Consider the following 23,550-nt stretch of genomic DNA (forward strand, 5'->3'; position numbering starts at 1 on the left):
TCCTGGTTGGGACTCAATCCCTTTGGCTACTGTGGACAACGGCATGATGGACACTGTAGCGACAGCGAGGTCCGGCCGGCTGATTGAAGCTGCAGTGGTAACATGGGGCCTGCAGGTGCGTCCGTGGCGAGGCCCAGGGGTGCCATGAGATCGGAAGCTGCATCCAACCCAAGGTCTTGGGGCATTACAGGGGCTGCGGCTGCATCTGCCATCACTTCTTCCCCCTGCTTTGATAAATCTTCTCCCCTTTGCTAACCTTATTGAGGTCGGTGTCTCCTCACCGGAGTCTGCAGCAGTTCTTCCGGCGTGTCGCTTGACACTTTGCAGCGTCTTCACTTCTGGCTGCCCTTCCGGCGTTCTCAGCAGCACGGCACCCGTTTCCTTCTTCGCGCGCTTTGTGGCGCTATAATGGCAGCAGTTTTGGCGACAATTGGCAATAAACAGTCTCCCAGGCGCACATAACTCGTTTTGCTGGGTCAGTCCACTGCTATTGACCTGTTCTCGGGCCTAGCCACTATCAGTGGTTTCCTGATTGGCTGTCTCAGTCCATGCACAAAGGCCTGTGCCAACATTTGCGTGTGTATCTGGTCATGAATGGTGAAACCCAAGTCTTGGAATACTTGCATTACTCTGCCATGAAAACTTCTTTACAGACTCTGTCTTGTCTTGACTCATGTCATGTAAGCTGAGGGCTTGTCCTGCCAATCTGCCTTTGGTCCACTCTCTGAGCTGTTCAATCAGCCGTGGTCCTGACTCCCAAGCGTGTACATCTAATTCTGCTGGAAGTTTGAATTTGTTCCTTCATGATTGGCCAGAGTGCATCACCTGCTTTTATTTCCACTTATGGCCCAGAGATCATTCCAGGTGGCTGCATATGTTCACTGGTTTTGCTACATTCTTCAGTAAAATGGCATGGGATGCATTTCTGGGTCTGAAAGATTGTCACCTGACTTGAAGTGCAGTGCACATAGTGTAATGGTGGTGCCTCTATCTGCCCCTGCATTCTTGGTGCCTGTGGGTTTCTTTTCCTAGTACTGGGCAGCATGTATGATGTTCCCTCCTCATCAGAGGAATACTTGTGACAGCATGTGCTGGGGTCATACACTGGCTGATTTTGCACTTAGAAGTTGCCTTTTTGTGTGAGGATGTCTCCCCCCTTGCTGAAGCTGTGGTGGACTAGGCTTATAGCTCTATGTTGATGTGAATGTAGGCAGCTCTGACCGATGCTGAAGTTGTACATTATCAACAGATGATGATGATGATGTCAGTCCTCCCCCCTCTGCACCCAGGGCTGAGCTGTCTGCCGCCTACTGCAGCTTGGGGGGTGCCTTCTACCGGGGGATCCCCACCTTCCTCCCCCGATACCATGACTGTCAGAGGCTGGGCTGTATTGGGAACATAGAATGTGCCTTTTGCTGTGAGCACTGGATACAGAGACACCTCACTGCTTTAATCTGGCACCTGCCCGACAGGCGGCCAAGCAGGAGAAGGATGCAGCGCCCCAGAGATCTGGTCGTTGCAGTATGACACTCTGCCACTAACGGGAGTGAGGGTACGTCTGATGGCACTGAAGGAATTCTACTGACCAGGTATCACCAGCACACATTATACTTCACACTCCGGCCACTAGGGGGAGCAAAAGGCTTTATTTATTGGGCCACTCCTCACACTGGTAAAACTAGGGGTTGGATAGGAAGTTAGTCAGAAGCTGACTGGGTTGGATTCAGGCAACATCCCGTGGCAGGGGGTGTTGCAGGGAGAAGACACAGGGGGTCCCTGTCAGGCGTGGGAACCTGGCAGGCACCTATCAACCAGAATAGAACTGAGGCACGTAGCGGGTGGCCAGAACACCGAGGGAGTAACTGACTCTACGCCTTACTTCAAACTCCACATTACAGTTAACTATAGGTTGGCTTTCTCACCTAAAAACCTACGAAGACATAGGGGGCAACAGTGGGAGAGGGGCATCTCTAGGGTCCCGGAAGACCTCCAGGCCTTCCCGTCATACGGGTGCGTCCTAGCCATAACATACCTGGGGACGTTGAACTAGAAACATCTGGAACACATTAGAAAGAACGAACGAACGAGAACAGAAGTTGTGAGGACTATTCCCGAATGCTCAGCATTTTATATTTTGACATATATTGCAGTTATTTATGTTTTTTGTCTTATATTGAGTTATGTAATGTGTTTTGACATTGACAGATTGTTATTTTGATACCAAGGAGAGTGTGAAACAGGAAGAGATACGTGGTGCAGAGGAAAAGAAGGAGGTAGAGATATGAGGTGCGCAGAAGGCGGGACGTGCGGAGGTGAAGAGTGAGGGAGGGGAGCTGAAGACGGGTGGTTTAGAGAAGGGGGAGAGAGAGAGGAAGGCAAAGGGTGTGGTGAAAGAGAAGGAGGAGGTGTGGAGTGTGATGTAGAAGGAGGGAGGAGAACAGAGGGAGGAGATGGGAGGTGTGGAGGAGAGGAGGAGGAGAAGAGAGGCGTGGAAATGGGTGTGGAGAAGAAAGAGCAGGAGGAGATGTGGTGGGGGAGTGAAGAAGGAGGAGAGAAGGAGGAAAGAGGTGTGGAGAAGGAGGAGTAGATGCGTAGAGGAGATAGAGAGGGAGAGAGGGAGAGGAAAAGAGAGTGAGAGAGGAGAAGGAGGAGAGAAAGAGTGACAGAGAAAATGGAGGATAGCAAGAAGAAAGATGGAGGAGAAAGACAAGAAGAAAATTCCTTCTTCTTTGATGGCAGATGCAGCCTGAGACTGCATGGTCAGAGCAACAGCGTCATCTCCATGTAAAAAGGTTGGGCGGGGCGCACCACATACTGTACAAAAACTCCCTATACCATGGAATCTATTGAGAGCATGGTGAGGCGCTGATGGCTTAATACTTTCCCCATTTTATATACATAAAAATCACTTCCTGGTTTGCTCACATATCTCTCTGTACCACCTAAACGATGTAAGCTCTGCTGCTACTGTATACCATAGTAACATAGTAACATAGTTAGTAAGGCCGAAAAAAGACATTTGTCCATCCAGTTCAGCCTATATTCCATCATAATAAATCCCCAGATCTACGTCCTTCTACAGAACCTAATAATTGTATGATACAATATTGTTCTGCTCCAGGAAGACATCCAGGCCTCTCTTGAACCCCTCGACTGAGTTCGCCATCACCACCTCCTCAGGCAAGCAATTCCAGATTCTCACCGCCCTAACAGTAAAGAATCCTCTTCTATGTTGGTGGAAAAACCTTCTATCATCCAGACGCAAAGAATGCCCCCTTGTGCCCGTCACCTTCCTTGGTATAAACAGATCCTCAGCGAGATATTTGTATTGTCCCCTTATATACTTATACATGGTTATTAGATCGCCCCTCAGTCGTCTTTTTTCTAGACTAAATAATCCTAATTTCGCTAATCTATCTGGGTAATGTAGTTCTCCCATCCCCTTTATTAATTTTGTTGCCCTCCTTTCTACTCTCTCTAGTTCCATTATATCCTTTCCGAGCACCGGTGCTCAAAACTGGACACAGTACTCCATGTGCGGTCTAACTAGGGATTTGTACAGAGGCAGTATAATGCTCTCATCATGTGTATCCAGACCTCTTTTAATGCACCCCATGATCCTGTTTGCCTTGGCAGCTGCTGCCTGGCACTGGCTGCTCCAGGTAAGTTTATCATTAACTAGGATCCCCAAGTCCTTCTCCCTGTCAGATTTACCCAGTGGTTTCCCGTTCAGTGTGTAATGGTGATATTGATTCCTTCTTCCCATGTGTATAACCTTACATTTATCATTGTTAAACCTCATCTGCCACCTTTCAGCCCAAGTTTCCAACTTATCCAGATCCATCTGTAGCAGAATATTATCTTCTCTTGTATTAACTGCTTTACATAGTTTTGTATCATCTGCAAATATCGATATTTTACTGTGTAAACCTTCTACCAGATCATTAATGAATATGTTGAAGAGAACAGGTCCCAATACCGACCCCTGCGGTACCCCACTGGTCACAGCGACCCAGTTAGAGACTATACCATTTATAACCACCCTCTGCTTTCTATCACTAAGCCAGTTACTAACCCATTTACACACATTTTCCCCCAGGCCAAGCATTCTCATTTTGTGTACCAACCTCTTGTGCGGCACGGTATCAAACGCTTTGGAAAAATCGAGATATACCACGTCCAATGACTCACCATGGTCCAGCCTATAGCTTACCTCTTCATAAAAACTGATTAGATTGGTTTGACAGGAGCGATTTCTCATAAACCCATGCTGATATGGAGTTAAACAGTTATTCTCATTGAGATAATCCAGAATAACATCCCTCAGAAACCCTTCAAATATTTTACCAACAATAGAGGTTAGACTTACTGGCCTATAATTTCCAGGTTCACTTTTAGAGCCCTTTTTGAATATTGGCACCACATTTGCTATGCGCCAGTCCTGCGGAACAGATCCTGTCGCTATAGAGTCCCTAAAAATAAGAAATAATGGTTTATCTATTACATTACTTAGTTCTCTTAGTACTCGTGGGTGTATGCCATCCGGACCCGGAGATTTATCTATTTTAATCTTATTTAGCCAGTTTTGCACCTCTTCTTGGGTTAGATTGGTGACCCTTAATATAGGGTTTTCATTGTTTCTTGGGATTTCACCTAGCATTTCATTTTCCACCGTGAATACCGTGGAGAAGAAGGTGTTTAATATGTTAGCTTTTTCCTCGTCATCTACAACCATACTTTCCTCACAATTTTTTAAGGGGCCTACATTTTCAGTTTTTATTCTTTTACTATTGATATAGTTGAAGAACAGTTTGGGATTAGTTTTACTCTCCTTAGCAATGTGCTTCTCTGTTTCCTTTTTGGCAGCTTTAATTAGTTTTTTAGATAAAGTATTTTTCTCCCTATAGTTTTTTAGAGCTTCAATGGTGCCATCCTGCTTTAGTAGTGGAAATGCTTTCTTTTTACTTTTAATTGCCCGTCTTACTTCTTTGTTTAGCCACATTGGGTTTTTCCTATTTCTAGTCCTTTTATTCCCACAAGGTATAAACCGCTTACACTGCCTATTTAGGATGTTCTTAAACATTTCCCATTTATTATCTGTATTATTATTTCTGAGGATATTGTCCCAGTCTACCAGATTAAGGGCATCTCTAAGCTGGTCAAACTTTGCCTTCCTAAAGTTCAGTGTTTTTGTGACTCCCTGACAAGTCCCCCTAGTGAAAGACAGGTGAAACTGTACAATATTGTGGTCGCTATTTCCTAGATGCCCGACCACCTGCAGATTTGTTATTCTGTCAGGTCTATTAGATAGTATTAGGTCTAAAAGTGCTGCTCCTCTGGTTGGATTCTGCACCAATTGTGAAAGATAATTTTTCTTGGTTATTAGCAGAAACCTGTTGCCTTTATGGGTTTCAAAGGTTTCTGTTTCCCAGTTAATATCCGGGTAGTTAAAGTCCCCCATAACCAGGACCTCATTATGGGTTGCAGCTTCATCTATCTGCTTTAGAAGTAGACTTTCCATGATTTCTGTTATATTTGGGGGTTTGTAACAGACCCCAATGAGAATTTTGTTACCATTTTTCCCTCCATGAATTTCAACCCATATGGACTCAACATCCTCATTCCCTTCGCTAATATCCTCCCTTAAAGTGGACTTTAGACAAGACTTTACATAGAGACAAACCCCTCCTCCTCTCCGATTTTTACGATCCTTTCTAAACAGACTGTAACCCTGTAAGTTAACTCTCCAGTCATAGCTTTCATCTAACTATGTCTCGTTTATTCCCACTATGTCAAAGTTACCTGTAGATATTTCTGCTTCTAGTTCTTCCATCTTGTTTGTCAGGCTTCTGGTGTTTGCGAGCATGAAGGTTAGAGGATTTTGTTTTGTTCCAATCTCCTCGCTGTGGATTGTTTTAGAAATGTTCTTACCTCCCTTCTGAGTATGTTTTCCTGGGTCTTCTTTGTTCGAGTCTAATGTTTTTCTTCCCGTCCCCTCTTCTTCTAGTTTAATGCCCTCCTGATGAGTGTAGCGAGTTTTCTGGCGAATGTGTGTTTCCCAGGTTTGTTGAGGTGTAGTCCATCTCTGGCGAGGAGTCCATCGTACAAGTAATTCCCACTGTGGTCCAGGAATCCAAATCCTTGTTGTCTGCACCATCGTCTTAGCCAGTGGTTCGCATCAAGGATTCTGTTCCATCTCCTGGTGCCATGCCCGTCTACTGGAAGGATAGAAGAAAAAACTACCTGTGCATCCAGTTCCTTTACTTTCTTCCCCAACTCTTCAAAGTCCTTGCAGATTGTCGGTAGGTCCTTCCTTGCCGTGTCATTGGTGCCAACATGTATCAGAAGAAATGGGTGGACGTCCTTGGAGCTGAAGAGCTTTGGTATCCTATCGGTCACATCCTTGATCATCGCACCTGGAAGGCAGCATACTTCTCTTGTGGTTATGTCCGGTCTGCAGATGGCTGCTTCTGTGCCTCGCAGTAGTGAGTCTCCCACCACCACCACTCTTCGTTGCTTCTTGGCTGTACTTTTTGCTGTCGCTTGTTGCTGTGTGCCCTTTTCTTTTTTGCTTGCTGGTATTGCTTCATCCTTAGGTGTGCCATCTTCCTCCTCTACAAAGATTTGATATCGGTTCTTCAGTTGTGTGGTTGGTGATATCTCCATGGTCTACTTGCTCCTTTTGGTCACATGCTTCCACTCATCTGCTTTTGGAGGTTCTCTGACACTTTTTTCACCTTCTGTGACCAGTAGAGATGCTTCTGTTCTGTCTAGGAAGTCTTCATTCTCTTTGATGAGTTTCAAAGTTGCTATTCTTTCTTCCAGACCCCGCACCTTTTCTTCTAAAAGGGCCACTAGTCTATACTTCTGACAGGTGAAATTGGATTCTTCTTCTGGTCGATCTGTGAACATGTAGCACATGCTGCAGCTCACCATGTAGGTTGTCACATCTGCCATGTTGCTCCTAGATCCTGCTGACTTGCTGTGTGTTTTCCTTCTCGTGTAATCTACTCAGCCAAGCTTTCTGCAATAATGTCCTACAGGCAAAAATTCACCGTAAGGCGCGCGGTTTGGTGAAGCTTTCCATGTATCAGCATTCAGCAATGTAACATCGGCTAACTTCCTTTATTTTCCTTTCTACGTCATGCCATTCTGCAGCTTGAATTCTGCCGTTCTAAAATTCTTCACATACTTAACACCTTCGTGTTCTACCACTATCTGGTTGGCTGTTTTCTCATCAGGAAGTAAAAGACCCTCCTGTTGCTTGGCCACCTTATTCCCCATGGCAAAAACCAAAATGAGAATCAAACAAAAAAAAAAGGAAAAAACAGCAAAAACTTCTAAAAATGAGTATATAAAAACTCCCAAAAAACCCCAAAAGAACAGAAAACAATCAAAAACCTGGTACACGATCAAAAACTCAAAATTTTGATACAAAAGGAAAAAACCTTTTTTAAAAAGTAAAAAGTAAAGAGATTGAAGGAAAACTTTGGAAAACTTAATTAATAAAAAAAACTTAAAAAACTTTAAGAATATGAAAAACCAGAATAAAGACCTTCAAAAGAGTAAAGAGTAACAAAAACACAAAAACAGCTATTTTTTTTTCTTTGTGCGCTCAACGCAATCAGAGTCACACTTCCCCTTTTCTTATGCCGCTGTATCCAATGTCTAAGATCACGTATGTCACATCAAAAATGATAGATCTTTTAGCAGCAGAAAAGAGGAAGTTCGAGGAAGGAAAAGAAAAGAAAAAAAACTTTCCTTTTCAATTGTATGCACTGTTATCATTTAAAGCAGCAATATATGACATGGACAAAAAACAGATACAGACGTCCGGGAGACTCGATATGCCCTGTTAATTATTCTGTGACACGTGCAGGTTGCGCTGGGAACAGACTACTGCCAATCGGCCCAGGCCGCCTGAGTGAGAAACACAAGTGGGAAATCTACCACCCCGGTCCGTCATCCTGACTGGCTTGCAGGCACTACGGGAATCTGCAGTAGCCCTCTAAGTTATCACTACCCGTGTGCCTGGATATGGAGCCACTTGCCCTGGAACTGAGCTGTTCCTCCTATGCACGGGAATCCTGCAATAACTTATCGAGCGATTTGACCTCCTGCGGTCTGTTACCCAGCAACCACAAACAGTCACTGTTCCTAGCTTCTCCCGAATCTTACACAAACACAGAACACATACACGGCACACAGCAGACACCTTGATCCCAGGGTTTTGGGTACAGGCTTTGGACTTTTTACACTACCTGGGAATGCGGTGGTGACCACACCTGACCGGCAAGAGGTATAGACCCGGACTGGGCACAGGGGACTTTCAGGCAAGATGATAACATTTTCTTACCTTACTTATGGAGCTGCGCAGTCTCTGTCCCGTGAACCAAGGCCGTAGCCAACACCTCCGTCTGTCCGGTCAGCAGGGTCGCCGTGTGTTTCGTCCACACCTCGCGGGGCGCCATTTGATATGGAAATTTGGGTTGGATAAATCTATCCCGTGTTTGCTGCGGCCGTTCCCAATAAGACTGAGTATTTTGAGCGCTCATCAAGAATGAGTCTGTACACGATTGTGACAGGAAAGCATTCCATCAATACTAACACTTTATTTCCTGATACATAGTTTTATAATTGCATATAGAAAGGAGTGGTTAGGGGTGGTTAGTTAATTAACATATTGTCTAGCTCCTCTGTTATTGGTTATCTGAATATATGTGGAATATTGTGATTAATGCACATATGACTGCTGATTAAGCAACTAAAATGAAGTTCTCTGCATCTGGGACAAAGTTGAGACATCTCATCAGCACTTAATACATCTGGAGTTCTTCTGCTTTTCGGGTGGAAATCACTGAACAGTCTGTGTGGCTTATCTCAGTTTATGTCAGCCATTTTAAGCAATTGATTATAGTGTATATAGATATATTTGCGTTTATATGAGTATATATGATTATAGAGGAGTATACATGCAAGTGAGATCTACATGATATAAATATTTCTATCACACCAGGCCCCCAGCAGTTAGTTTTACCTGAGGAGCCCTGACTGCTAGCCCTGATGAACTGGGACATATGGGAGCTCCGCCCACTAGCCTGGTTCTGCCTGCCATGATCTGAACACATGTAAGTGCTGATTTCTTATTTAATCCCTATTATTTTTATAATTACCTTTGTACATATTTTCAATTGTCTCATATTGTAACATCTTAATATGCCTTTTTATAAACACTGCCCTAATTTTGGAGTAAAATATATAAATTACTAGTTTTCATTCTTCCTGTTCTAAAACGTACCCTAAGTCTTCTGAGTCTTCTGAAGAGAATTATGCTACTGTTTTGGGTTAGCTTCGGACCTGTTTAAACGGAGCTGGTGGCAGCATACCGTGTGCTGTGCCTTTTGGAGTCATTGTAGCGACTGCGGCGTTGATAATTATGGTTCCTACTTGAGTGGGAGTAGTTATATCGCCTCACTGCAGCGTGCCCAATAGCCAGTACATAGCAGGCAGCCTTTCTGGCGACTAATTACCCTAGGTGCAGTACCTAGTCTGACCTGAGGGTGGGGGGGGGGTGCCAGAGAGCTGCAAGTTTTCAAGCGGAACTGTAAAGTGGGATATACATAAATCCCTGCAGTTCGTGGTATATTGAAGAGCAGTGGGATACCTAAAATAAGCCCCTGCTGTAAACTTTAGAGGTCAATAGCCTTGTGTGTGTTTTTTCATCACATTGTAGCAGTGGAGGGATAACTAAGATAAGCCCCCCTGCACATGTGATAGCTGTCTGTTGGCCTAAAGTCACCTTGATCCGTGACATAGGGGTGATGGTCACGGTGTGAATCGTGACATATTGGTGGCAAGGCGGTGGGATCTTAGAGCATTAGTGATTTTGCTTGAGTGATCATTCCTCTCACTAAAAACTTGCAAAGTTCTTGCGAGAACTCTGCGCAAATTGAAGAACGAACTCAGTGTTTATTAGTCCTTAGACAAATGTGTGTATTGGTAATTATCCCCTGCCCTTCTCTTTGTTTTTGTATCTTATATTTTATTTGGCAACCATATCTGCGAAAGGAGAAGCCTGGTATGCCCAGCAGAAGAAGGAAACTCTTGCTGGGGTATGCACGTACCATGGCCTGAACTCCCAGGGCAAGTCCAAGGCTCAAATGGTCGCTGAACAGGTGCAATTTGAAGCAGACCAAGCCAGGCCACAGAGTCCAGAGGCCGCAGAAGCCAGCACAAGCGAACATGGTGCTGCAGCAGAGGTCCAACCACTGAATGCCGGCGCTATTAGCAATCAGGGCGAATTGGACCCCCACCTGCTGGAGGTCTTAGAACTACTCCCCGCCGATGACCGTGTTGGACGTCTGCAGCTGATCCAGCAATAACATGAGAGAGCCGAGCGCCAAGCCCAGCGAGAACATGAATGGGAGATTCTTCCGGCAGGGGATGATGCTCTCCACCGCCCGGAGCCGTGAACCCAGCAGCGCTGATACCGAAGCCCCGGCCCGATCACTTTCCTGTTATGGAAAAGGATGGGGACTTTGACATTTTTCTGTGGGCCTTTGAGAAAGCCTGCAGACAGTACCAGTTGCCTGCAGAAGAATGGGCACGATACCTGACCCCAGGGCTGAGAGGCAAAGCTCTGGAGGCATTTGCTGCCCTCCCTCAAGAAAAAGATGGTGACTATGAGGCCATCAAGCAGGCCCTGATAGCAAAGTACCAGCTTACACCTGAGGTTTACTGTAGAAAGTTCCAGAACCTCCAACGTGGCTCACACGACAGTTACAGTGATGTGGTGCATGGACTCAGGACCCACTTTAACCAGTGGATCCAAGGACAGTGACCACCTTTGAGCAGCTGGGAGACCTGATGATCAAAAACCAGTTCTTACATCTTTGCCCAGCTGAGGTGCGACAGTTCGTGATGGACAGAGAACCCAAAGATGTGACAAAAGCAGCGCAGATTGCCGATGCCTATGAGGCCAACCGTAGATCGGAAGTGGGGAAGCCAGTCACCACCAGCTGGAGAGGGGGTAAGCCTGCAACCAATGCCAGTACCCCTGCCAGCCAACACACCAGAGGTCCTGTCCCCGTGGCCAACAGCACCAGACCTACCACCGAACCTCGCCAGTGTTTCTTCTGCAAGCGGACTGGCCATATCAGTCCCTACTGCCCAGACAAGCAGAAGAACCCCCCAGCCAAGGCCCCAGGGCCTAATACAGCAGTTCTTTTGGTGGGTGGGGTGGCTGGGAGGGTGTGTGACAACGTACAGCACATCACTGTGGGAAGCCATGTTGCTACAGGTCTCAAGGACACCGGGGCTGAACGAAACTTCATCCGACCTGAACTGGCGGCCCCTGAAGAATTCATTCGGGGAAAACCCTAACTGTCACTGGGATTGGGGGCATCAACTTTCCCTTACCAATGGCCCGGGTTTATATTGATTTGGGTGTCGGAAGCGGGGTGAAGGAAGTGGGGCTGTCTGATAATTTGTCCACTGATGTTTTGTTGGGGACTGATTTGGGGAGGATGGTTGCATACTATGTCCCTGACACCCCTCCCCAATCTGCTAATGAGGGTAACGTTAACCCTGATGATGATGATCATGATGATAGGAAATTGCATGTGTTACCTGACCATGCTTTATCTTGTAATGATGCATCTGATAACCATTTTTCCCCTAGGATTGATTGTGAAAATGTTGTATCTGTGCCAACTGAACCTAATAACCATTTTTCTGCAAAGGTTAATCTTACAGAACCCCCCAGCACCAAGAATATGTTATGCAGTATATGTATGTATAATAGATTCCATGTGAAATGCATCAGTCCACAGGCTGCGCCCCTGGACAAGATATTTTCTTTCTGACCTTCCCCACCTTTGTAATTCCCACAGTAAATATTAGCAGGCTCCGGCCCCCTGCGGCTATTGTAATGTATGTCTGGCCTGCTGTTTTCTTTTTGGCCTGCCCTGTGTATCTGTGTTATATATTCTGTGTCCTGTGAATAAAGGGTGTTCTTTAGACTGGAAATACGTGGAGAAGCAGTCAGCTTTTATATGCTCTCATGTAATATAGAAATTCCTGACAGCGTCATTCATTCAGAATCTAGCAAAAGCAGAGTGAACCTCCTGAAACACGGGGGGTGCTGAAAGAGGTACTACAGCACAGTAGACCCCGTTACACTGGTGGCAGACAGCGGGATGTGATATCCCTTCTACAGGAGGAAAGGAATGAATGGAAGACAACTACCAGAAGTTAAGGAGGACTACATTAAAAAATCTGGTGGAAGCCCGAGGGTTAATCGCCAGCAACAAAACAAAAGCAGATTTGATAGCAGCCATCATGGAACACGACAGTGCAGTGCCCCCCAATGTGAATGTGGAGGAGACTGAATTCCAGAGGGAGGTAAAGAACAGACTGGCGTTCTATGGTCCAAACCCTGCAGTAGAGATCATACGAGAGGTGATGGCTGATATGCGTACTGATCTGAAGGAAGAGATGGCCGAGTGGACCAGGATAGAGCTAACCAAGATGGAGATGGCAGAGCGGAGAGAGGAGAGTCAGCGAGCAAGGGGAGCTCTGGCCTCTGCCCAGGTACCTTCAACAGTAAGCCACAAAAAGATCCAGTATAATGCCTTCCGACAGTTGGGGGAGGCAGAGGAAGACATTGATAACTTTCTGCAGGACTTTGAGCGGCAGTGTGCCCTTCATCAAGTGAAGCCAGAGGAACGGGTTCAGATTCTGGCCAGCAAGCTGACAGGCCGGGCAGCGGACGCCTATCGCATGGTACCTGATGAGGACTGTATGGATTATGAGCAGATCAAAGAAGTGATCGTGGCCCGTTATGCGCTGACACCAGAGGCATACCGCCAAAAGTTATGCGGACTTATAAAACAAGTAACCGATACCCACGCTGAATGGGCCTGTAAATTAAGGCGGTCACTGCTACAGTGGGTACAAGGGAGCCAAGCAACCACTAAGGAGGAAGTCCTCCAGCTCTTCTTGTTAGAACGGCTCTTTAATGGACTAATGTTGTGAATTCTGTTGTCGGGCTCCCTCCTGTGGTCATGAATGGTACTTCGGCTGGTTCTGTCCATGGACTTCCTCTGGTCGGTGTTTCTGAGTTTCACAGGTGATGAGGTTAATTCGTTAGCTGCTGCTCTATTTAACTCCACTTAGATCTTTGCTCCATGCCACCTGTCAATGTTCCAGTATTGGTCTGTTCACTCCTGGATCGTTCTTGTGACCTGTCTTCCCATCAGAAGCTAAGTTCCAGCTTGTATTTCTTTGGTTTGCTATTTTTCTGTCCAGCTTGCTATTTAATTTGTTGTCTTGCTTGCTGGAAGCTCTGGGACGCAGAGGGAGCGCCTCCGCACCGTGAGTCGGTGCGGAGGGTCTTTTTGCGCCTTCTGCGTGGTCTTTTTGTAGGTTTTTGTGCTGACCGCAAAGTAACCTTTCCTATCCTCGGTCTGTTCAGTAAGTCGGGCCTCACTTTGCTAAATCTATTTCATCTCTGTGTTTGTATTTTCATCTTTACTCACAGTCATTATACAGGTCCTTCTCAAAAAATTAGCATATAGTGTTAAATTTCATTATTTACCATAATGTAATGATTACAAAGGCCTTTGAAGTGCATTGAGCGGTTGGTTGGGTTGGTGCTAAAGGAAGAAAATCTCTTTAAATCTTCCTTCCAGAGTGTCCGGAGCGCAAGTGCAAACGGAAGACCCGGTTACGACACCTGATCCCATCAGTGAGGATGTATTTGAGGTAGAAAATATTTTGGCCACTAAGAAGGCTGCCGCTTGATTTCCTATTTTCACATTATACTTACCTGGCCTGCACGTTCCAGCAACTCCTGACGGAGTCACATTTAGTACACTTATGGTGGTCTATACAAGCTCTGCATATTGCGTCTGATGAAGGCCATAATTGGCCGAAACGTTACGTTATAGCTGAAAACTGGATTTATAATCAATAAAATATAACTATCTTTTTTGGAGTGCCGGATTTTTTCAGAGTCTGGAGGAAGACTGGGGAGAAGGAAATGCCAAAATGCCTGAAGTCCAGTGTCAAGTACCCACAGTCAGTGATGGTGTGGGGTGCCATGTCAGCTGCTGGTGTTGGTCCACTGTGTTTCATCAAGGGCAGGGTCAATGCAGCTAGCTATCAGGAGATTTTGGAGCACTTCATGCTTCCATCGGCTGAAATGCTTTATGGAGATGAAGATTTCATTTTTCAGCACGACCTGGCACCTGCTCACAGTGCCAAAACCACTGGTAAATGGTTTACTGACCATGGTATTACTGTGCTCAATTGGCCTGCCAACTCTCCTGACCTGAACCCCATAGAGAATCTGTGGGATATTGTGAAGAGAAAGTTGAGAGACGCAAGACCCAACACTCTGGATGAGCTTAAGGCCGCTATTGAAGCATCCTGGGCCTCCATAACATCTCAGCAGTGTCACAGGCAGATTGCCTCCATGCCACGCCGCATTGAAGCAGTCATTTCTGCCAAAGGATTCCCAACCAAGTATTGAGTGCATAACTGAACATTATTATTTGTTGGTTTTTTTGTTTGTTATTAAAAAACACTTTTATTTGATTGGATGGGTGAAATATGCTAATTTATTGAGACAGGTTTTTTGGGTTATCAGGAGTTGTATGCCAAAATCATCAGTATTTAAACAATAAAAGACCTGACAAATTTCAGTTGGTGGATAATGAATCTATAATATATGAAAGTTTAATTGTAATCATTACATTATGGGAAATAATGAAATTTAACACTATATGCTAATTTTTTGAGAAGGACCTGTATGTGGGGGGCTGCCTTTTCCTTTGGGGAATTTCTCTGAGGCAAGGTAGGCTTTATTTTTCTATCTTCAGGGCTAGCTAGTTTCTTAGGCTGTGCCGAGTTGCATAGGGAGCGTTAGGCGCAATCCACGGCTATTTCTAGTGTGTTTGATAGGTTTAGGGATTGCGGTCAGCAGAGTTCCCACGTCCCAGAGCTCGTCCTTATTATCAGTAACTATCAGGTCATTCCGTGTGCTCTTAACCACCAGGTCCATTATTGTCCTGACCACCAAGTCATAACAGTACAGGTGGCCCAAAGTACTAATGCATCTCAATAGAGGGATAAGAGAAGTTCTGAGACCATTTTTTTTTCTTTGCAGTGTGTTTTGTCTCTATTTTCCCCTTTACCTCTGTGTGGTTCAGGACACTGGTGTAAACATGGACATTCAAGGTCTGTCCTCTTGGATGGATAATCTCACTACAACGATACAAAACATTCAAGATTTTGTAGTTCAGAATCCGATGTCAGAGCCTAGGATCCCAATTCCTGATTTGTTTTTTGGTGATAGATCTAAGTTCTTGAATTTCAAAAATAATTGTAAATTGTTTCTTGCCTTGAAACCTCGCTCCTCAGGTGACCCTGTTCAACAAGTAAAGATCATTATTTCTTTGTTACGTGGTGACCCTCAAGAATGGGCATTTTCCCTTGCGCCAGGAGATCCGGCATTGCGTGATGTTGATGCGTTTTTCCTGGCGCTTGGATTGCTTTATGACGAACCTAATTCAGTGGATCAGGCAGAGAAAATCTTGCTGGTTCTGTGTCAGGGTCAGGATGAAGCGGAGATATATTGTCAGAAGTTTAGAAAGTGGTCTGTGCTCACTCAGTGGAATGAATGTGCCCTGGCAGCAATCTTCAGAAAGGGTCTCTCTGAAGCCCTTAAGGATGTCATGGTGGGGTTTCCCATGCCTGCTGGTCTGAATGAGTCTATGTCCTTGGCCATTCAGATCGATCGACGCTTGCGTGAGCGTAAAGCTGTGCACCATTTGGTGGTACTATCTGAGCATGGGCCTGAGCCTATGCAATGTGATAGGACTTTGACCAGAGCTGAACGGCAAGAACACAGACGTCGGAATGGGCTATGTATTTACTGTGGTGATTCCACTCATGCTATCTCCGATTGTCCTAAGCGCACTAAGTGGTTCGCTGGGTCTGCCACCATTGGTACGGTACAGTCTAAATTTCTATTGTCTGTTACTCTGATTTGCTCTTTGTCATCCTATTCTGTTATGGCATTTGTGGATTCAGGCGCTGCCCTGAATTTGATGGACTTGGAGTATGCTAGGCGCTGTGGTTTTTTCTTGGAGCCCTTGCAGTATCCTATTCCATTGAGAGGAATTGATGCTACGCCTTTGGCCAAGAATAAGCCTCAGTATTGGACCCAATTGACCATGTGCATGGCTCCTGCACATCAGGGGGATATCCGCTTTCTGGTGTTGCATAATCTGCATGATGTGGTCGTTTTGGGGTTGCCATGGCTACAGGTTCATAATCCAATATTGGACTGGAAATCTATGTCTGTGTCCAGCTGGGGTTGCCAGGGGGTACATGGTGATGTTCCATTTTTGTCTATTTCGTCTTCCACTCCTTCTGAAGTTCCAGAGTTTTTGTCGGATTATCGGGATGTATTTGATGAGCCCAAAGCCAGTGCCCTACCTCCTCATAGGGATTGCGATTGTGCAATTAATTTGATTCCTGGTAGTAAGTTTCCTAAGGGCCGATTGTTCAATTTATCTGTGCCAGAACACGCCGCTATGCGGAGTTATATAAAGGAATCCTTGGAGAAAGGCCATATTCGCCCGTCGTCATCACCGTTAGGAGCAGGGTTCTTTTTTGTGGCCAAGAAGGATGGTTCTTTGAGACCTTGTATTGATTACCGCCTTCTTAATAAAATTACAGTCAAATTTCAGTATCCTTTGCCGTTGCTGCCTGATTTGTTTGCTCGTATTAAAGGGGCTAGTTGGTTCACCAATATAGATCTTCGAGGGGCGTATAATCTTGTGCGTATTAAACAAGGCGATGAATAGAAAACAGCATTTAATACGCCCGAGGGCCATTTTGAGTACCTGGTTATGCCATTCGGGCTTTCCAATGCTCCATCAGTATTTCAGTCCTTTATGCATGACATCTTGCGAGAGTACCTGGATAAATTCCTGATTGTGTATTTGGATGATATTTTGGTCTTTTCGGATGATTGGGAGTCTCATGTGAAGCAGGTCAGAATGGTGTTCCAGGTCCTTCGTGCAAATTCCTTGTTTGTGAAGGGGTCAAAGTGTCTCTTTGGAGTTCAGAAGGTTTCATTTTTGGGGTTCATTTTTTCCCCTTCTACTATCGAGATGGACCCTGTTAAAGTCCAAGCCATTGACGATTGGACTCAGCCGACATCTGTGAAGAGCCTGCAAAAGTTCCTGGGCTTTGCTAATTTTTATCGGCGCTTCATCGCTAATTTTTCTACTGTTGCTAAACCGTTGACTGATTTGACCAAGAAGGGTGCTGATGTGGTCAATTGGTCTTCTGCAGCTGTAGAGGCTTTTCAGGAGTTGAAGCGTCGTTTTTCTTCTGCCCCCGTGTTGTGCCAGCCAGATGTTTCGCTCCCGTTTCAGGTTGAGGTTGATGCTTCTGAGATTGGAGCTGGGGCTGTTTTGTCGCAAAGAAGTTCTGATGGCTCGGTGATAAAGCCATGTGCTTTCTTTTCTAGAAAGTTTTCGCCTGCTGAGTGCAATTATGATGTTGGTAATCGAGAGTTGTTGGCCATGAAGTGGGCATTCGAGGAGTGGCGCCATTGGCTGGAAGGAGCCAAGCATCGCGTGGTGGTCTTGACAGATCACAAGAATTTGACTTATCTTGAGTCTGCCAAACGGTTGAATCCGAGACAGGCTCGATGGTCATTATTTTTCTCCCGTTTTGATTTTGTGGTTTCGTACCTTCCGGGCTCTAAGAATGTGAAAGCTGATGCCCTGTCAAGGAGTTTTGTGCCTGACTCTCCGGGTGTTCCTGAGCTGGCGGGTATTCTCAAAGAGGGGGGAATTTTGTCTGCCATCTCCCCTGATTTACGGCGGGTGCTGCAAAAATTTCAGGCTGATAGACCTGACCGTTGCCCAGCGGAGAAACTGTTTGTCCCTGATAGATGGACTAGTAGAGTTATCTCTGAGATTCATTGTTCAGTGTTGGCAGGTCATCCTGGAATCTTTGGTACCAGAGATTTGGTTGCTAGATCCTTCTGGTGGCCGTCTTTGTCACGGGATGTGCGTTCTTTTGTGCAGTCCTGTGGGACTTGTGCTCGGGCTAAGCCCTGCTGTTCTCGTGCCAGTGGGTTGCTTTTGCCCTTGCCGGTCCCGAAGAGGCCCTGGACGCATATTTCTATGGATTTTATTTCGGATCTCCCCATCTCTCAAAAGATGTCGGTCATTTGTGTGGTTTGTGATCGCTTTTCTAAGATGGTCCATTTGGTACCTTTGTCTAAATTGCCTTCCTCCTCTGATTTGGTGCCATTATTTTTCCAGCATGTGGTTCGTTTACATGGTATCCCGGAGAACATCGTTTCTGACAGAGGTTCCCAGTTTGTTTCAAGGTTTTGGCGATCCTTTTGTGCTAGGATGGGCATTGATTTGTCTTTTTCCTCGGCTTTCCATCCTCCGACAAATGGCCAAACCGAACGATCTAATCAAACTTTGGAAACATATCTGAGATGCTTTGTTTCTGCTGATCAGGATGATTGGGTGTCCTTTTTGCCATTGGCTGAGTTCGCCCTTAATAATCGGGCCAGCTCGGCTACTTTGGTTTTGCCGTTTTTCTGCAATTATGGTTTCCATCCTCGTTTCTCTTCAGGGCAGGTTGAGTCTTCAGACTGTCCTGGTGTAGATACTGTGGTGGATAGGTTGCAGCAGAATTGGACTCATGTGGTGGACAATTTGACATTGTCCCAGGAGAAGGCTCAACGTTTCGCTAACCGCCGGCGCTGTGTGGGTCCCCGACTTTGTGTTGGGGATTTGGTTTGGTTGTCGTCTCGTTATGTTCCTATGAAGGTTTCCTCTCCTAAGTTTAAGCCTCGTTTCATTGGTCCGTATAAGATTTCTGAGGTTATCAATCCTGTGTCATTTCGTTTGGCCCTTCCTGCTTCTTTTGCCATCCATAATGTGTTCCATAGGTTGTTATTGCGGAGATACGTGGCGCCTGTGGTTCCATCCGTTGATCCTCCTGCCCCGGTGTTAGTTGAGGGGGAGTTGGAGTATGTGGTGGAGAAGATTTTGGATTCTCGTGTTTCGAGACGGAAACTCCAGTACCTGGTCAAGTGGAAGGGTTATGGTCAGGAAGATAATTCCTGGGTTTTTGCCTCTGATGTTCATGCTGCCGATCTGGTTCGTGCCTTTCATTTGGCTCATCCTGGTCGGCCTGGGGGCTCTGGTGAGGGTTCGGAGACCCCTCCTCCAGGAAGGGGTACTGTTGTGAATTCTGTTGTCGGGCTCCCTCCTGTGGTCATGAATGGTACTTCGGCTGGTTCTGTCCATGGACTTCCTCTGGTGGGTGTTACTGAGTTTCATAGGTGACGAGGTTAATTCGTTAGCTGCTGCTCTATTTAACTCCACTTAGATCTTTGCTCCATGCCACCTGTCAATGTTCCAGTATTGGTCTGTTCACTCCTGGATCGTTCTTGTGACCTGTCTTCCCATCAGAAGCTAAGTTCCAGCTTGTACTTCTTTGGTTTGCTATTTGTCTGTCCAGCTTGCTATTTAATTTGTTGTCTTGCTTGCTGGAAGCTCTGGGACGCAGAGGAAGCGCCTCCTCACCGTGAGTCGGTGCGGAGGGTCTTTTTGCGCCCTCTGTGTGGTCTTTTTGTAGGTTTTTGTGCTGACCGCAAAGTAACCTTTCCTATCCTTGGTCTGTTCAGTAAGTCGGGCCTCACTTTGCTAAATCTATTTCATCTCTGTGTTTGTATTTTCATCTTTACTCACAGTCATTATATTTGGGGGGCTGCCTTTTCCTTTGGGGAATTTCTCTGAGGCAAGGTAGGCTTTATTTTTCTATCTTCAGGGCTAGCTCGTTTCTTAGGCTGTGCCGAGTTGCATAGGGAGCGTTAGGCGCAATCCACGGCTATTTCTAGTGTGTTTGATAGGTTTAGGGATTGCGGTCAGCAGAGTTCCCACGTCCCAGAGCTCGTCCTTATTATCAGTAACTATCAGGTCATTCCGTGTGCTCTTAACCACCAGGTCCATTATTGTCCTGACCACCAGGTCATAACAGACTAAACCCCGAGACACAGGAATGGCTTCGGGACAGGCGGTGTTGTGAATTCTGTTGTCGGGCTCCCTCCTGTGGTCATGAATGGTACTTCGGCTGGTTCTGTCCATGGACTTTCTCTGGTGGCTGTGGGTGTTTCTGAGTTTCCTTCCACAGGTGACGAGGTTAATTCGTTAGCTGGCTGCTCTATTTAACTCCACTTAGATCTTTGCTCCATGCCACCTGTCAATGTTCCAGTATTGGTCTAGTTCTCTCCTGGATCGTTCTTGTGACCTGTCTTCTTGCTGGAAGCTCTGGGACGCAGAGGGGGCGCCTCCGCACCGTGAGTCGGTGCGGAGGGTCTTTTTGCGCCCTCTGCGTGGTCTTTTTGTAGGTTTTTGTGCTGACCGCAAAGCTGCCTTTCCTATCCTCAGCGTTAGGTCTCGAGTTCCCACTTCTGCACAGGGGGAATCTCGGGCCGTCTCCGCTGCGGTCTCCCATTCCTATCCAGCCGCAGTGGAGTCTGCTCAGCAGGGACGTCGGTCCCAGCGTCTTGCTCGGTCTCGCTCTGTACAGAGAGTTACTGCTGCTTCTTCAGCTCCTGCCATTAAAGTCAGTGCTGGTCAGCAATGAGCGGACTTCTCTGGGACTAAGTCCTTATTTGCGCACACTGAGCATGCCCAGGGCAAGATCTCCAGTTGGATATCGAGGGTCATGTGCTCAGGCTCTGCAGCGCATTCCATTGGTCCTCTTGGCAGGTCTTGGAAGGGCAAAGTTTCTGTGGCCACTTCCTGTCCTGCAACTATATAAACTACGCATGACCGCATGGCCATGCGCTAGTGTACAATTATTATGTGTGTGTGTAGATGGATGTATGTCGATGGATGAAAGCTCCTAAGTATCCCTCCCTAGAGTTGTTGATTGCTCGCGGATGATGGTAGCTCTCTAGCGCCCGACTATCCATCTGTATGTTACACACATCACAGCGTCCTATAGCTGTGCCTGCCAGTACGGCGCCGTGCGCTTGCATTGCGCTTTCCATACCCAAGCCTGGGTGGTTAGTGGCGTCCGTCAGTGCGGCATCGCACGCACTCTTGTGCTCATTTATTACTAATAAGGTTCATTACACACCCAGTTGCGGTGTTGTGCCAGCAAGGGTCTAATCGGACTTCAATCCCTTTCGGGGTTAAGTTCGCTGACTACTTGCTCGCGCTCTATGTGCGGTACCGCGGTCCTGTGACTTAACAGGATCGCTTTCTTCACGTTGGGTGAGGTTTAACCCACGTGTTTATACTTTTAGTACCGCCATATAGTCTGTCATTCACTAGCAGCGGGTTTCGCCTGCACGGTGGACCCCGGACTGCGATCGCATCTATATCATCTTACTTGGTGCGTTCCGCCAGTCCTAACACTCAGTCTGTTCAGTAAGTCGGGCCTCACTTTGCTTAATCTATTTCATCTCTGTGTTTGTATTTTCATCTTTACTCACAGTCATTATATATGTGGGGGGCTGCCTTTTCCTTTGGGGAATTTCTCTGAGGCAAGGTAGGCTTTATTTTTCTATCTTTAGGGCTAGCTAGTTCCTTAGGCTGTGCCGACTTGCATAGGGAGCGTTAGGAGCAATCCACGGCTATTTCTAGTGTGGTTGATAGGATTAGGGATTGCGGTCAGCAGAGTTCCCACGTCCCAGAGCTCGTACTATATTATCAGTAACTATCAAGTCATTCCGTGTGCTCTTAACCACCAGGTCCATTATTGTCCTGACCACCAGGTCATAACAGTACAGGTGGCCCAAAGTACTAATGCATCTCAATAGAGGGATAAGAGAAGTTCTGAAACCATTTTTTTTTCTTTGCAGTGTGTTTTGTCTCTCTTTTCCCCTTTACATCTGGGTGGTTCAGAACACAGGTGTAGACATGGACATTCAAGGTCAGTCCTCTTTGATGGATAATCTCACTATAAATGTACAAAACATTCAAGATTTTGTGGTTCAGAATCCGATGTCAGAGCCTAGGATTCCAATTCCTGATTTGTTTTTTGGTGATAGATCTAAGTTCTTGAATTTCAAAAATAATTGTAAATTGTTTCTTGCCTTGAAACCTCGCTCCTCAGGTGACCCTGTTCAACAAGTAAAGATCATTATTTCTTTGTTACGTGGTGACCCTCAAGACTGGGCATTTTCCCTTGTGCCAGGAGATCCGGCATTGCGTGATGTTGATGCGTTTTTCCTGGCGCTTGGATTGCTTTATGATGAACCTAATTCAGTGGATCAGGCAGAGAAAATCTTGCTGGCTCTGTGTCAGGGTCAGGATGAAGCGGAGATATATTGTCAGAAGTTTAGAAAGTGGTCTGTGCTCACTCAGTGGAATGAATGTGCCCTGGCAGCAATCTTCAGAAAGGGTCTCTCTGAAGCCCTTAAGGATGTCATGGTGGGATTTCCCATGCCTGCTGGTCTGAATGAGTCTATGACTTTGGCAATTCAAATCGATCTGTGCACCATTTGGCGGTACTATCTGAGCATGGGCCTGAGCCTATGCAATGTGATAGGACTTTGACCAGAGCTGAAAGGCAAGAACACAGATGTCAGAATGGGCTATGTTTTTACTGTGGTGATTCCACTCATGCTATCTCCGATTGTCCTAAGCGCACTAAGCGGTTCGCTAGGTCTGACACCATTGGTACGGTACAGTCTAAATTTCTATTGTCCGTTACTCTGATTTGTTCTTTGTCATCCTATTCTGTTATGGCATTTGTGGATTCAGATGCTGCCCTGAATTTGATGGACTTGGAGTATGCTAGGCGCTGTGGTTTTTTCTTGGAGCCCTTGCAGTATCCTATTCCATTGAGAGGAATTGATGCTACGCCTTTGGCCAAGAATAAGCCTCAGTACTGGACCCAATTGACCATGTGCATGGCTCCTGCACATCAGGAGGATATCCGCTTTCTGGTGTTGCATTATCTGCATGATGTGGTCGTTTTGGGGTTGCCATGGCTACAGGTTCATAATCCAGTATTGGACTGGAAATCTATGTCTGTGTCCAGCTGGGGTTGTCAGGGGGTACATGGTGATGTTCCATTTCTGTCTATTTCATCATCAACCCCTTCTGAGGTCCCAGAGTTCTTGTCAGATTATCGGGATGTATTTGATGAGCCCAAAGCCAGTGCCCTACCTCCTCATAGGGATTGCGATTGTGCAATTAATTTGATTCCTGGTAGTAAGTTTCCTAAGGGCCGATTGTTCAATTTATCTGTGCCAGAACACGCCGCTATGCGGATTTATATAAAGGAATCCTTGGAGAAAGGCCATATTCGCCCGTCGTCATCACCGTTAGGAGCAGGATTCTTTTTTGTGGCCAAGAAGGATGGTTCTTTGAGACCTTGTATTGATTACCGCCTTCTCAATAAAATTACAGTCAAATTTCAGTATCCTTTGCCGTTGCTGTCTGATTTGTTTGCTCGTATTAAAGGGGCTAGTTGGTTCACCAA

Source organism: Ranitomeya imitator, chromosome 4, assembly GCF_032444005.1.
Source record: "Ranitomeya imitator isolate aRanImi1 chromosome 4, aRanImi1.pri, whole genome shotgun sequence".
In the NCBI taxonomy this organism is placed as follows: domain Eukaryota; kingdom Metazoa; phylum Chordata; class Amphibia; order Anura; family Dendrobatidae; genus Ranitomeya; species Ranitomeya imitator.